Source organism: Dipodomys spectabilis, unplaced genomic scaffold, assembly GCF_019054845.1.
Source record: "Dipodomys spectabilis isolate Male_0828 unplaced genomic scaffold, ASM1905484v1 ptg000542l, whole genome shotgun sequence".
Classification (NCBI taxonomy): domain Eukaryota; kingdom Metazoa; phylum Chordata; class Mammalia; order Rodentia; family Heteromyidae; genus Dipodomys; species Dipodomys spectabilis.
In genome coordinates this window covers 747,862-764,077 of record NW_024871219.1, presented here as the reverse complement: position 1 = coordinate 764,077, position 16,216 = coordinate 747,862, and positions in this window count along the sequence as shown.

Genomic DNA, 16,216 nt, shown 5'->3' with positions numbered 1-16,216 from the left:
ATAATAATCAGAAGACGGTTATGATTCTGAGCAGAAGGAAATAACATGAACCAGATGGACTGTATTTTTGTGAATCTTATGCTCAAAATGCAAAAACAAGAGGAGGTAGTGGGTCGCTCCTAGCTCTAGGAGCCTTGGCCCTAGTAGTACCCAGCGAGGGACTAACAGGGTGGGGGGGCGGGAGGGGGTGGGGGGTAAGGGGAGCCATCTTTTCTTATCTGCCTTTTGCAAGATGCTAGGAGTCACTTTAAAAGAAGGTACGAGCCCAATGTAAGAGTTTACTCATGACTGGGTTAGTGGAATCAGTGTATTGGACTTACAGACCCAATGGTACCTGCCTCCTTCCCTCCTCCCTCTTCTCTTCCTTCCATCACTCTTGAATACCACGAAAGGAGCCATTTTGCACTCCAATTCATCCTCCATCCTGTCAGCTCCGATATCACACCTCCCTATCTCTGTCAGTCACTCCTCATTATCCCAAGTACATTCTGAATCTATCACTCTGCCGAAGACTTTCCCTTTCCCTCCCTTCTCCTCCCCAAAGGCCTTGCTTACTGAAAATGTGGTCCACCGACCAGAAGCACAGGCATCCCCTGGGATGCTTGTTAGAAATGCAGAATCCCTGACTTTACTCCAGATGTGTTGAAACAGAAGGTGCATTTTTAACAAGATCCCTATGCACCTAAGTTTGAAGAAATGCACCAATCTGAGAGACCCCCACCGGGGGTCATTGGCCAGTCTCTCCTCTGAATTGTAAGAATGCTTTCACCAATTCTCTCCTATTCCCTCCCCACACTCCTTAGAGCTTGGTCTTCAGTGCCTACACACTGCAGGGTAGTTCATCTTCCTAAGGCATCACAAGCTTGGAGCTGTCTTGGAAAAATCTGGCAAAGCTGGAGAGAAATGCAGACGTGGCAACTTCCGAATCCTGCCGAAACCTAATCAGCTTTTGCTTCGGAGGCAATTAGCATAATATTACCGATAATGTTCTACACGGCAATTTTGCTGTAAACATTTGTGCTAATTTGCCATGACCTAATTATTTTATGACATATAATTACAAAGTCTTTTTTTTCCCCCAAGTCGAAATATTTTTGTTTTTACATTTCTATCATCTTTTGCTTAGGGAGGGAAAAAAATTGTAATATTTTTTATATTCGCACTCCCACAACTCTTGAAACACACGGTCCGCTTTGTCATGGTTGTTTGTGACACTTTGCTAAATGGGAGGAATTCACTAGGGCTGGTATGCCAACGATCTGATCTTCGTGCATTTGCTGGTGACTAATTTGAATGGGGCGTCACTGAAGCTGTCTGCTCTATTATTCCACGAGGAGCCTGTCAGAGCCTCCCTCCCTGCCTCCTAACAACACCCACTCACTCCCAGATGCAAACACATTGGGAGTGACACAGTTGGGTGGGGGCAGATGGCAAACGCTTCTAAGGAGGTTTTGTTTTTACACACACACACACACACACACACACACACACACACACACACACACACACACACACACACACACACACACGGAAGCTTTGCCTACAGGGAGCAGACGGCCAGTGCTGGTGGCTCACATCTGCCATCCTACTTACCCAGGAGGCTAGGATCTGAGGATTCAGGTTCAAAGCACCCCAGGCAGGAAAGGCAGTGAGATCCTCACCTCCAATGAGCCACCAGCAAACCTGTGGCTCACCTGGTTAGAGTGCTCGAAGGCTCTGTGACGCACTGATCAGTCAAGAAAGAGGAGAGGAGGTGGCGAGCCTCAGCAGGTGATTGTGGAGCATCTACAGACCTTATAAAATGGTTGGCTATGAAGACAGCCAAGTGACTGTCCTATTTGCCATATTAAGGTAGGTTTAGGAGTCAGAAAATCCACAGCATTCAATAAAATGTATGTGTTGTCAAAGGCAGGTGTCCCAAGGGCAGCAGAGCCAGGTGCAGGTGGCTCACACCTGCAATCTCAGCTACTCAGGAGGCTGAGATCTGAGGGTCGTGGTTCAAAGACAGCTTGGGCAGGAAAGTCCATGAGAAGCTTATCTCCAAGGCAAAGGGAGGAAGGGGAAGGAGGAAAGAGAAGGGGGAAGGGAGGGAGGGAGAATGAATGAATGAATGGGAATTAAATGCGATTCCTCAGTTAGATGTAGGGCACAGCAAAGCCACGGGCAAAGAATAGAGGCAGGGTAGAATAAGAATGCCCTGTTCCTAGGGGAGGAGATAGGTGATGGGCTAAGGTGGGTGGAAATGGAGTTCATAGTAACTCAAGTGGGGATGTGATGCCTGTGTATGCGGACAGGTTCACTAGCATCTGTCTCCTGAAGACAAGGACTGGTTCACAGTCCTCAGCGGGGCCAGTGTGAAGGCTGAGAGAGGGTGATCAAATGCCATCTTGTACACAGATGCTGGTTTATGAGGGCTTGTCAAAGAGAAGCAGCTCTGATCTCCGAGAAGCAATGCTGGATTCCAGTTGAGACCGCTAAAGTGTTCTGCCTTCGGTTTAAAAGCAATCAAGAATGGATGAGCCCTCTAAACATGAAACCGAACCTTGAAGTATTGTCATCCATTATTAAAGGTAATCTTCCCTTATCTACTGACCAGAAGAAAATGTAATCCTCGGCGGAGAAAAACAACATCAAAAAAGAACGTCTCCAATTTCTCACACACATTGTCTAACGGTCCAAAAAATTATAACCAGCCATGACAAGAGTCATTTTGAAATGATCAAGACCCAGGAGAAAAAAATTAGAATAAACACACAGCTCCATTTTAAAACTATTAAAATCACATTCTGAAATCAATTCAAATAGATAACATTTTAAAAACTATTTAACGTATTAAACTAATTGGTGTTCATATAATCAAGAAAATAAGATATCAAATGGGAAAGTTTTATGAAAGAGAATCGTAATGGAAAATTTAAGATGAATAAATATGATTGAAATCAAGAACAAGATATGACTTTTAGTGAAACCTATGAAATACTGCTTAAAAAAGAAAAGAGAAGGTCTGGGGCGGGGAAGAGTTAAGGGAACAATACCGGTGGTAAGTTTTTCAAAGTATACTGTATACATATAGGGAATTATCACAATGGAAACTCCTTGTACTATTACTGTATGCTAACAAAAATATTTTTAAAGGGCCATAACATTTCCCCATGGTATGACTTTAACAGTAGAGGAGAACTAGCAAAAGAAAAGAATTGACTGTTAATACCAGCCTATTCACAAAAAAATGTATACACTGAAACAGAGGAATAAAAGAATCTCAAATGCAGAAATGAGTAAGGTATGTGCAAAAAGTTAAAAAAAAAAAAAGGCCTAACATATGTATAATGAAGATCCCAAAAGGAAAAGGAATGAAGCATAATATTTGAAGAGAAAATAGCCAAGACGGAACAATACATTAATTTGTAGAGTTATAGAGTCTCCACAAAAAAAAGAGGTCAGATATGAAATATATATATTTTTACAGTTAAGTAAACTTTTTATGCAAATCCTCTTTTTTAAAACAAATACTACCCAGCAAAATGTAGACCGTGAATTTGACAGAGTGTCCAATATCCAAAGGAACCAAATGAAACAGGGCGGCAAACAGTCAGCAACAGCTCAACATTCACGGTGGACAGGAAAATGCAATTTAAATCATGAGCTTACCAAAGTCACCCACCAGAGTGGCCACAATGGCAAAGACTGATAATATCCAGGGTTGACAAGAATATAGAGAAACCAGAACTCTCATGAACTGTGATTGGGCATGTAAATTAATACAGCCACGCTGAGAAAATGTCAGTATTTACTATGGCTGTATAGTACGCCATATCCCGTAACCCAGTATCTCTATCTATGACTAATAGAAGTGGATGCAACATTTAATAACCAGAAGAGAACACTAGAAAGCTTTTAGTGTGCTGGTACCCCATATATCTGTAGCACATGGAGAGATACTTGAGTGTTTGCATTTTGCAAAAACTTGATCCACTGTACTGTTATGCTTTTCCCTTTACCCTTTTGTAATTTATACCTTAAGAAGAAATAATTAGCACTGTCTTATGCCCATTGGAAAAAAAAAAACCCACACATGACCAGAATTACTAGCTTGTAAGGCTTACATGACAAGCGAGGGAGCAAGAGAGAAAACATAAACCAGTGTCTAAAAAGAAAAGACTCGTTCACACTGAGTCACCTGACCTATAGTGAAGGTAAGAGTGATCTCTCGTGGAGAAATCATAGTCTTTTTAATTAAAACTGAGAGTCTGAAATCCAAGAATAGAGCTAACTTTCAGCTGCTAGTATTCTCTCAAATCCATGATCCTCTAGGAGAACAAATGAAAGGCATTATCAGAGGAAAGGGCCATCCACTTTGATAAGAGATGGCAAGTGTTATCTAGTGTGCTGAGAGTTTTGTGATTCCTTTGTACCTTTCTCCTGGTTCTCTGGTTGTAGTTTTTCACCAGGTAAGACCCTTGGTTAACACTTCCAAAAAACTCCTCATCTTCACTGCTGGTGAGATAACCAATAGTTCTGAATTTAGTTTGAGGTATCTCCAAGAGATATCTTCATACTTCCAAACCAAAGCATAGGACGGCATTGTCTCTATGAATAAGGAAAGCATTATGAGCTGGGTGCCGGTGGCTCACACCTATCATCCTAGCTACTCAGCAGGCTGAGATCTGAGGATCACGGCTCAAAGTCAGCCCGGGCAGGAAAGTCCATGAGCCTCTTATCTCCAATAAACCACCCAGAAAACCGGAAGTGGCGCTGTGGCTCAAGTGGTAGAGCGCTTGCCTTGAGCTGAAGAGCTGAGGGACAGTGCCCAGGCCCAGAGGTCAAGCCCCACAAGCAATAAAAAGAAAAAAGCATATGTAATTTCCAAAAAGAATGTGTGGGCCAAGCACAGACTGCGTAATCACCAGAAGAATTGGACCCAGATAAACCTCTATCAACTACACCTTCTCATCTTCATGAGAAGCATTTGCTTCTAAAATCAGGGTAGCTTTCAGCTCATGAGGATAGACCCCTCCCTCTCTCATTGGGGCAGTGACTGGAATTTCAGCAGGCTTTGTTCTTTGCGGTGTAAGAATGATGTATTATCATTATAGGTCTACCTCCAGGGAAGCCAGGCCTAGAGTTATCAGGAGCAAGTGTTGCCATGGTTACAAATCTGAGGACCAAGCAAAAGCGACATAGGACCATAGATTCTTATGACTCCAAGTGAGGATTTCACTCCATAGAATCCCCACAGAACTCTTCTAGGTAGAGACCTTTGCACTTGAAAAACCTGTGTTGTTTCTCTGAGGATGTATCTGGGTGGCGTGCAAGCTAATTGTATAAAGGTTCCATTAACTCTTCCAAGGAATTTGCTTGTTCTTTTCAGTATCTACTCTCTTTTTCACACTGACTGGGTCTTTCTTCTCATCATGCATTTCCTCTCCCTCACCAGCCTGGCCCTCCAACTACTGGGTCCAAGTGAAACGGTACATCACTGCAAAGTTTCTCATGACCTTCATCTAAGCTGGTCATGTCATGTGACACTACTTTTGGAATAGAGTCCAGTCTCTCTGGAGTCCTCCTAGCTCCTGAGCACAGTCTCAACCACACAGCTTTGACGCTGTGAGGCCAGAAGCCTCTCTGATTCACCTCTTTTTTCCATGTGGCCCTGTGAGAGGCTTGGCACTTAGGAACGAATATTGAGCAACAAAAGGAAACAAAGATAAAAAGAAATAAAAGTTCAATGCATACAAAACCATGGGAGGCACAGTGGTTGCATTTCAGATTGTTTCTGAGCGATACTCAGAAAGCAGTATCTGCTTTTCCTAGGATCACAGCTGTGTGCAAAATATCCATGTTAAGAGAGACATCCTCCCCTCAACCCCCCAACACCTCCCCCCCCCCAAAGAATATTGCTTCTGGCTTTCCCTTAAAACTAACATCCACACCTTATTGGCATAGTAAGGGGAGCAGGGGGAATAACTCATGACCAAGGAAGATAGATCTTCAAAACCAGCAGTATCAAGCAGTTCTCCTCCACCCCTAGTTGGTAGGTGGTAGCTCATTTATGAGCTCGGACTGGATATGAAATAATATTCATCTATTTATCATGAGCATCCAGTGTAAGCCAGGCACTAGACACAGCAATGGCCATTCACGGGTGAATACTCTGCAAAATGACCTGGGCTCATGGAATAATAGGCAGAGTCCTAAGCCCCACTGTGTGGGGAGCATGCAATAGATTAACACAATCTACAAGCAGCAAAGAAGCACTCAGCCAACACTGCCTGGCAAGTCTAGCAAAGGAGAGTGATGTGCGCGCGTGCATGCACACACACACACACACACACACACAAGTGCAAAGGAACATGCTAGATACTACAACTGCAGTCAGTGTGCAAGGGGTTATGGAAATCTTGGGAGGAAGTATGACCAAGTCCAGCTGGAACAGACAAAGGGAGGTAGTGGCTGAGCTGAGTCCTGTACAACTAGGGGGGGGCGGGGGCGGTGGAGGAAATGAAGAGAGTCACTTTGCTCAAATGGGGAAGAATGAAAGAACACAGTTGGAGGAAAGTTAGGATTTGGGCAAGGCTGGAGGATGGAATGCTGGATGAATTTTAAGGAAGACAGGGAGACTGCTAAGCTGGCTTTTGTTGGTTTTATTTGGTTTTTGAGATTTAAAAGAAAAAAGGGGGGAAAAACCTATTGTAGCCCAAGCTGACTTGGAACTCATGATCCCCTGGTGTCAGTGAGCAACCTGAATTCAGGATTACAGGCATGTGTCATGATACCCCGCTTAAACTGCTTTTGAAAACCAAGTCAATTATGAACTTACTCCTGAGGCGATGGGCAGTGCTTGAAGTTTATCACTTTCAAAGCTCCCTGGGGGAAGGTCATCCAACATCAGAATGAAAATTGGGCTAAAGTAAGATGTTATAGAGGCTGATCTGACACCTGGCCCCCAGCTATAAGGGAAAACTGCAGCTGATCCAAGACAACAGACTGTCCTTTATCAGAAGCAGGCCAAAAAAAAAAAAAAAAAGACAGAACTTAGGGACCAATGTGTGGTGACAGAATGACAAAAAGAAGACAGAAGCTGGGCGCTGGTGGCTCACGCCTGTCATCCTAGCTACTCAGGAGGCTGAGATCTGAGGATCGCGGTTCAAAGCGAGCCCGGGCTTATCTCCAATAAACCACTCAGGTAACCAGAAATGGCGCTGTGGCTCAAGAGGTAGAGCGCTTGCCTTGAGCTGAAGAGCTCAGGGACAGCGCCCAGGCCCAGAGTTCAGGCCCCATGACCAAACAAACAAACAACAACAACAAAAGAGAAAAGAAAACAAAACAGAATAGCTGAAGTTTTTATCTTGAGTAACGAGTTAAATAGTACTTTCATTCTCGAGACAGGAAATACAAAGAGAATGGATGAATGGGGGAAAGATGGGTTCTGCTTTGAATTTGAGTGTAGGGTGTTCTGCTGGGAATAGACTGAGAAACCCTCAGTGAAAAGTTGGGGGAGCTTAAGCTCTCACCTCCATACGTTCCCCACCATACCCCAGCTTCACCCTACCTCTCCTATCCCCTCCTTCTCATTCCCACTGCTTCCTGTTCAATGTAGGCACTGGGGTGTCTTGTCAATTCATTTTATGGCCCACCCTCCAATCCCCTTTCTCCATTCAAACTCACTACAGTAACAAAGATGCCCAGGGATGTTCCGACCCCTGGCCGTTGGAAGCATACTAATGTACATACCCAAAAGACTTTGCAATGGGGACTGATGTTAAGAACCTTGCAACAGAAGATGAGTCCGGCCTATACAGGTAAATGCAACCCAGTCGCACTCATTTGTGAGAGCAGAGAGTCTTTCCAAGTGGCAAAAGGGTCAGAGCTAAGGCAGAGGGGAAGGATTTCGCCTTTGCTGAAGACAGGGGAAGGGGCCAGGAGCCAAAGCATGTGGGCAGACTCAACAAGAAACAGTTAAAAAAAAAAAACACAAACAAACAGCTGGGCACCAGTGGCTCACACCTGTCATCCCAACTACTCAGGAGGCTGAGATCTGAGGATCCGGGTTCAAAGCCAGCCTGGGCAGCAAAGTCCCTGAGACTCTTATCACCAATAAACCACTTAGAAAACCAGAAGTGGCTCTGTGGCTCAAGTGGTAGAATGCTCGCCTTGAGCTGAAGAGCTGGGGGACAGCGTGCAGGCCCAGAGTTCAAGCCTCATGACCAACAAAAAACAAAAACAAAAAAACAAGTGGGTATACATTCTCCTCTTGAGCTTCCAGGAAAGAGCACAGCTTTCTAGATGATCGAGTGTATGGCACACAAGAACCCACTAACCTGCACATCTGTAAGATAATAAATTTGCTTTAAGCCACCATGCTTTCCCACATGTTTCAGCTACAAAAGAATGACATATTAAAGCCACAACCCTTGTGAAAAAAATTATTCTCCACCCCCATTTTCGAAACAGCCCAAATTGAATTCTCTACCAGGATCAAATAGACAACTCTTCAAAAAGAAGTAGGTCGGTTAGAAAGAGAAGCTCAGAGTTCTCTTTTTAATATCAACAGTTCAAGGTTTCCTAGGGAGCCAAGAACTTTATAATAAAAAAGCCATTCAAGGCATAGACTTGGATGAGGATTGCCCAGAGAGAGGGTAAGACGTTAAGAAATTTAAAAAAAAAAAAAGGCTCTGGGAAAGATGGAGAGAGGCTGAAGGAGGAAATGGAGGAGGGAAAGAAAAGGAGGAAAGGAAAAGAAGAACCAAAATGGTATCGTGTCAGCAAAACTACTTAAGAGCAGGCAGCATTTAAGGGGTAGGTGTTGATCGGAAGTAATACATGCTACGGAGAGGAGAAAATTGAATTTGACAACAAGCAGGTCATTAGTGCTCTTCAAAGGCAGCACTTCGCCAAAGAAGATTGGGGCAGAAGGCAGAATGCAAAAGAGTGGGGAGAGACTGGAGAGAGGAATAAGAAGTAAATAAGCTGTGAGCCACCCTTTAGAAGAGGTGATGCATTATTCATCTTGATATCTGTAATACTCAGCACAATGCCGCAACACACAGTGGGCGCTCATTAAACGTTGAAGCAAAGGAAGTACCGGAGTCAGTCACTGTAGACCGACACTTCCTAAACTTCATTGTGCCTAGAAATCCCCGTCCTCCCCCCCCCACCCCCCCCAGGGATTCCGTCAGTAGATCTGTTCTGAGTTCTGAGGTCCAACATTTTTAAGCAGCTTCCAGATGATTCCTGGGCTGAGGTCTTCAGACCTCGCTGAGTGGGGAAGGGTGCCGATCTCTCCACCCAACTGACCACCAGCCAATTGCATGTCCCTGGGCTCCCAGGTAACATCACAATCCCACAAGCCACTAGGAGGCGCTGGCCTTGGCCAGTGGGGCCAAATCAGACTCCTCACCAGGCCCATTACTGCCTAGAACCAGTTGTGAAAAGATCTCACACGCCACCAAGAAGAGCCAGTTCCTCCTTTACCAACATCATGGTTCACCCCATCCCTGTTGACAGTGGAAATGATGACGCTCTCATAGGGTATTTGGGGAAGGGATCTCGGCACTGACAATTGCTGAGACCCCTGCCCTAAACACACACACACACACACACACACACACACACACACACACACACACACACACACACACACACACACACACACGAAGGTGTCACTCCCCGCCCCCAAAAATGCCTTGAGGTAAATTTCCAGTGTCTATTCTGTTGAGAAGTGTAATTATCAGTATTGCCTTAAGATGTGATAGGTTTCTCCCTGCTTCCTATGCTACTGTTAAGCTGTCCATTGACAACCTAAAGAAATCAATCAAAGCAATTTTCTACCTAAATCTATTAGCTCACCAAAAATCTAAACTCGCTGAATAAGTAACACTCATGCATCCATTCAGGTTAGATACTGAGACAGCAGAACATGAGTGAATTCTTGATTATAAATCAGGATACAGAAAAGCCACTTGTGCAACCATGTTCATTGCTGCCCTATTCGCCATAGCCTTATTATAGAAACAACCGAGATGTAGTGTAGTGTAAATACAGAATGGAATTTTACTTACCAATTAGGAAGAATGATATTACGTCACCTGCAAGAAAATGGACAGACTTGGAAAAAAATTATGTGAAGTCAGGCCCAGGGAAACAAAGGACATATGTTTTCTCCCATATGTGGACATTAAATCTAGTTTATAAATAGATAAGTAAACACGTGCAGGTTTGTATGCAAGTGTACACAAGTGTATTAACCAAAGTATGGTATATGCAGGGGAGAATTCAAATGGTGTAACTCCTTAGAAAAATAAACTCACAGTCCAACAAAACGAATACTAGGAAACTGGAACTTAAGATGTGAAGGAGGGTGGGTCTAGGGAATAAGGTTAGATGAATGAAGAGAGGAAGGAGGGGAGAAAGAAGTCATAATATTCAAGGCATATCCTAAGAAATTAAGAGAACTGAGGGGAGAAAAGAGGTTGGGAGAGATGGGGGAGAAGGATGAAAAGGGAGATATTGATCAATATGCATTGCACTCAAAGTGACAGGATGAATAATAACTCCTTTAACATAATTTTTTTTTTGCTCAGCTGTGGGGCTTGAACTCAGGGCCCAGGTGCTGTCCCTGAGCATCTTCGTGTTCAAAGAAGCGCTCTACCACTTGGAGCCACAGCTCAACTTCCGGTTTCTGAGTGATTCATGGGAGATGAGAGAATCACGGAGAATTTTCTGCCTTGCTGGCCTCAAACCTAGACCCTCAGATCTCAGCCTCCTGAGTAACTGGGATTACAGCCGCCCAGCAATAATTTCTTTTTTAAAGAATATGAAGGTGAGAAACATGAACTTGGTACCAAAAAGAACTGATTTCCAAGTTTCTGGCTTATCAGAACTTCACTAACTGGATGGCTTTGGACCATCTGATCTGAAAAACAAAAATCCATCATGGAACACGCGTTCTAACATGACAAGGAGTTAATAGCAAAATATCAAAATGAGAAGGGAGGGTAAAGTAAATGTGGCCTACCCGCCCCCTAAGAAATGTGTGATCCATGGGAAGGAGGAACCTAACACAAAAACCAGAGGCTCATGCAGCAGACATGATATAGACTGAGGCCCCTGAATCTTCCAAGATAGCTGTAGACCAGCTACGATCATCAGCCAGCTGAGCATACTGTTTCAGGCTGCGGAGTTCACGGGTTCCCTTTCAGCAGAAATCCTTGAGCCAATCACAGCAGAGCTCCCCTTGAGACTGCCTGACGATCCGCTCACTGAAGCTTGCCTTTCCCAGCTTAAAACCGGTGGCAAGAAAGCTGGTGGCTCCCAGCCCAGCTCTTAAGTGATGTCCTGTATCGAGTGGCTGCTATCCAGGGCCCCTTGGAGAAGGCTGGGCGGATCATCATTTCTGATTAGGTAGCAAGGGATGGGGGGGGGGGGGGGGGGGAAGGGACGGGGACTCCTGTCCCTGGCATCAGTTCCTGTAATGTAACAGCTCTGTGGATGGTGGGTCTAGCCAATCATCTAATCATAATTATATCATGCTCACCCCTAAGCCCAGTCCCTTGGCAGGGTCCTAAGTAGCCCCCAACTTAGATCCAGGACCACAGCCAGCTCTTGATGCTGTCTTTCATTTTGTTTTTGGCTTCCTGGCAGGGTATGAGCTAGCCTGGCCAGACAAATAGAGGGGTTTTGAATTCCAGTCCACATTCGGGACCAGTCCTCTAGCAGTGACTAGGCCAGGCATGGATGACCCAGATGGCCGCCCCCCCCCCCCCCCCCGAGGGCCAGGCTGAGACCATGACCAGAGCCAGACGCTTGAGGCAGGAGGAGATATTGTAACCAAGACATTCTGCATCCTATCCCTTAAGCCCCTCCCAATCCAACACCATCTCGCCCTGCCCCTATGAGAGCGGAGAAAACTGCAAGTCAACCACCCAATCCAGTGTACTTGAAGGATCGCAAAACGCCTGTAAGTCAAACTGATCAACTTGGCAGAGAATATGTCTCTCCTCCTCTGAGAAGTTCCTTTCCATCAGATCTCCAGTAGCACTGAGTCATTCATTTGATATATATATAGAGAGAGAGAGTGTGTGTGTATATATATAAATATATACACACATATACACACAGAAGCAGACATATATATATATGAATGTATGAATACAGCAGATCTTCTGCTAGGGAAAGCATTATATCACTGCTTAAGACAATAGAGTTCCCATTCTCCAGAGCTCACATATGTTCAGGGGAATATACCTAGGAGCACACCACTGAACTGACCTCAAGAATCTGGAAGTATCTTAGAAGTAGTTCAGGTTAAGGTTGAGAACAGGTCCTGAGTAGGAACACTGGAGGAGAAAGAATAGAGCATAGCTCAAACAAAGAGAAAGGCCATGATTGAAGGCTGTGAGACAGGCACCATAAAACATTTAGTGATGCCAGCGGCTACTGCTTATTCCTTATTGCTTACATGTTGGTTATTTCGATGGGCCAACTAGGTCCCTACAAGTGCCCTCAACCCCAACTTTAGAAGACGAACAAACGAACAAAGACTTTGGTGTTGAGCAAAGTTACCTGATTGTGACTCATGCAATAATAACCTATCACTGGATTTTGTTTCTGGCATCATTGAACATTTAACTGGTGAATAAACATTGTTTATAATTAAAGTCGATCATGTTATGACTTAATGCAGGTATACGTTGTGAGATGAACAGCGTTATCAAAGTAATTAACCTATACATTTCATCACGTAACTACCCATTTTACTGTTACAGAACATTTATAATCTGCTCTCAGTAAATTTCAAGTATTCACACATTATGACTCACGATAGTGATAACGCTGTGTACTACACCTTAAGAATTTATTTATCTTGTAACTGAAATTGTCTGTCCTTGGATGAACAAGTCCTCATTTTCTCTACCTCCTCCTCTACCTCCTGCCCCATGTGTAACATCCTCTGTGCTGATTTTATTCATCTGACTTTTAAGGTACTGAGGTTTGAACCTAGGGTCTTATGATTGCTATGATAGACCACTACCTCTTGAGCCATACCTCCAGCTCTGTGTTTTGCTAGTTAATTTGGAGATGAGGTGTCCTGAATTTTTTTTCTGCCTGCGCTGGCCTCAAATCATCATACTCCAGATCCCTATCTCTTCAATCCCACGACAGGTTAACCCAGGAAATGGGAAATGACGGTCTCATCTTGAGATGCTTCGTTTAATTATATCTGCAATGGTATTTTTACAGATTGAGGTCCCATCCCCATGTGCTAAGAATCGGGGTTTGAGCGCACAATTTTGGTGGCCATGATGTAACCTACTAAACCCAAATGCCATATTTCTAGATACTTAAAAGTTACAGGTTACACTAACAAACTAGCCAACAACCCCTACTTCATCTTGACATTTTTACCACCACAATGACAAAACTTAAAAACATGATCAAAACGGTGAGACCAGGGGGGGAAAACTGGGAGAGACTGAGGGAAGGGGAGACATGGTTCAAAAAGCGTTGTGCTTCATTACCTGATTCATGTCACTGTAACCCCTCTATCACCTCTACAATAACAATATGTGTATATACATATATACATATATCACAATGAGTCCACAGACACAAAAATAAGGCATCGAGATCAACTGATCATCATCAAGATCATCCCTGCTTCTGTTTAGGTGACACATCAACAATCTGATATAAATATTTGAGTAATACCTAGATGCATAATTCATAAATTGTCATATACGTATCCTATGAAATTTATTTTTCTTTTTCTTTTTTTTGAAATTTATTTTTCTTGCCTTCAATTAAATAAAATCACTGAGTATATTCATATAATCAACAGTTTTATGTAATTTGAATTCAGTTTATACAAATGAGGATAATAATGATATTCGCTTCCTAAGGTTGTAAGGATAAAATGAGCTCAGTCTGTCAAAAAATAAAATGAATGTGTATTAAAAGTATGCAAAATCTGACTATTCATTTAAGATGTAAATCGAGTATGAAATCTTAAAAATATCAAATTTATTTATTAAAGAATTGTAACTGTTTTTCCCCAAAATGTGCAGTTATCTATTACATTTAAAAGGCAAGATCTACATTGTAATTAATATTACACTTTTAAGGGATTATTTTTTTATTATTTTTTGGGGGGTTTGGTTGTGGGGCCTGAACTCTGGGCCTGGGCACTGTCCCTCAGCTCTTCAGCTCAAGGATAGCACTCTACCACTTGAGCCACAGAGCCACTTCCAGCTTTTTTCTTTTTGCTTATATGGTACTGAGGAATTGAACCCACGGCCTCATGCATGCAAGGCAAGCACTCTACCAATGAGCCACCTTCCCAGCCCTTAAGAGATTATTTAAATTAACCTATTTTTAAATTTTTTTGGTCCGTTATGAGGCTTGAATCCAGGGCCTGGGTGCTGTCCCTGAGCTTTTTTTTTTTTTTTGGCTCAAGGCGAGCGCTCTACCACTTTGAGCCACAGCACCACCACTTCTGCTTTTCTGGTGGTTCACTGGAGACAAGAGTCTCATAGACTTTCCTGCCTAGACAGGTTTTGAACCACAATCCTTAGATCTCAGCCTCCTGAGTAGCTAGGATGACAAGAGTGAACCACCAGCACCCCGTTAGGAAATGTTTTTTGTTTGTTTTACAGTGGTGTTTTTCACAGTGAAAGAGAAGTAAATTTGGGTCTCTACTTCTTACCATGTGTACTCTTGGGCAAATTACTTAGATCCCCTTTAGTATGCCCTTTCCCAGCTTAGCCTCCTTTTCTTTTTTTTTTAAAAAAAAGGGATCACAAAACATATATCATAGGTTTGTGATAACTAAAATACCACACATTTAGCATAGTGTCTGCATGCGTCTGATCTCCATTAGTTGGGAGTTCTGCACCCTCCTGGTTCCAGGATTCTCCAGCCACATTCTCAAGTCTGCAGTTAAGATAGTCTGGGTGCCTGCTTCCTGGGCTGTGAATTGGGCTTTTCCCTTCTTCCCTTTTGGATAAAGCCACTGAGAAGTCAGGGGACAAGTTGCCACCGGGAACCTAATGAACGCCAACTAAATTCAATAAATGACTTCGTCCATTATGTAGAAATCGTGGGTGCTCATGGATACTAATTGGCTGTCTTCTCTACTTTTCTCTACTGCATTTAAACAGTTTCTTAACACAGTTTTATCTTGGCGCTTCCTAATTGTATTACTGCAGGCACCAACTGTCAATGAACTTGCCCCTGGGGTAGGAGAGAAGAGTTACTTATGTGTTGCTGTATTCCACAGGCCATTTGTTGAACAGTTCTGATGATCTGATCACTGCAGAACTGGACCTGCCTCTGCCCCTGAGGAACTTACAGACTCACTGTGGAGAGAGAAATAATAAATACGTGGGGAAACAAAAATCAAGTACGTATAAAATAAAGCCTAGCATTGATGGCTCACATCTGATCCATGCTATTCTGGAGTTGAGAACACAGTTCAAAGCTAGCCCCGGCAGGAAAGTCTGAGATTCTGATGTTTAATTAACCAGCAAAAATCCAGAAGTACAGCTGTGGCTCAAGTGACAGAGTGACCGTCTTGAGTGAAAAAGCTAGTCAGGTGCTGGTGGTTCACGCCTGTAATCCTAGCTACTCAGGAGGCTGAGATGTGAAGATCGCAGTTCAAAGCCAGCCCGGCAGGAAAGTCTGTGAGACTCTTATCTCCAATAGATCACCAGAAAACCAGAAGTGGTGCTGTGGCTCAAGTGGTAGAGCGCAAGCCTTGGGCTGAAGAGCTCAGGGACAGTGCCCAAAGCCTGAGTTCAAACCCCATAACCGACCAAAAAAAGAAAAAAGGAAGAGCTAAGGGACAGTGCCCAGGATCTCAATTCAAGCCCCAGTATTGGGAAAAGAAAAAAAATCAAAGCAAGTAAGCAAAGGGGGAAGGGGAGGGAGGAAGGGAGCCAAAGAAGGAGGAGAAGAGAAAGGAGAAAGAAAGAGAAAGGAAGGAAGGAAGGAAGGAAGGAAGGAAGGAAGGAAGGAAGGAAGGAAGGAAGGAAGGAAGGAAGGAAGGAAGGAAGGAAAAAAAGGTCAATAACCAAAAGAAGAAACTGAGGGAAGTGTATGGAAATGACATCTTATACAACATACCAACTCAAGGCCTAGAAACGTTACATCAAAGGACAGTTCACACTTGCTTAACTTTGGCTGTTGGCAGGGTTGAGGAAGGTCACTAGGCTATATC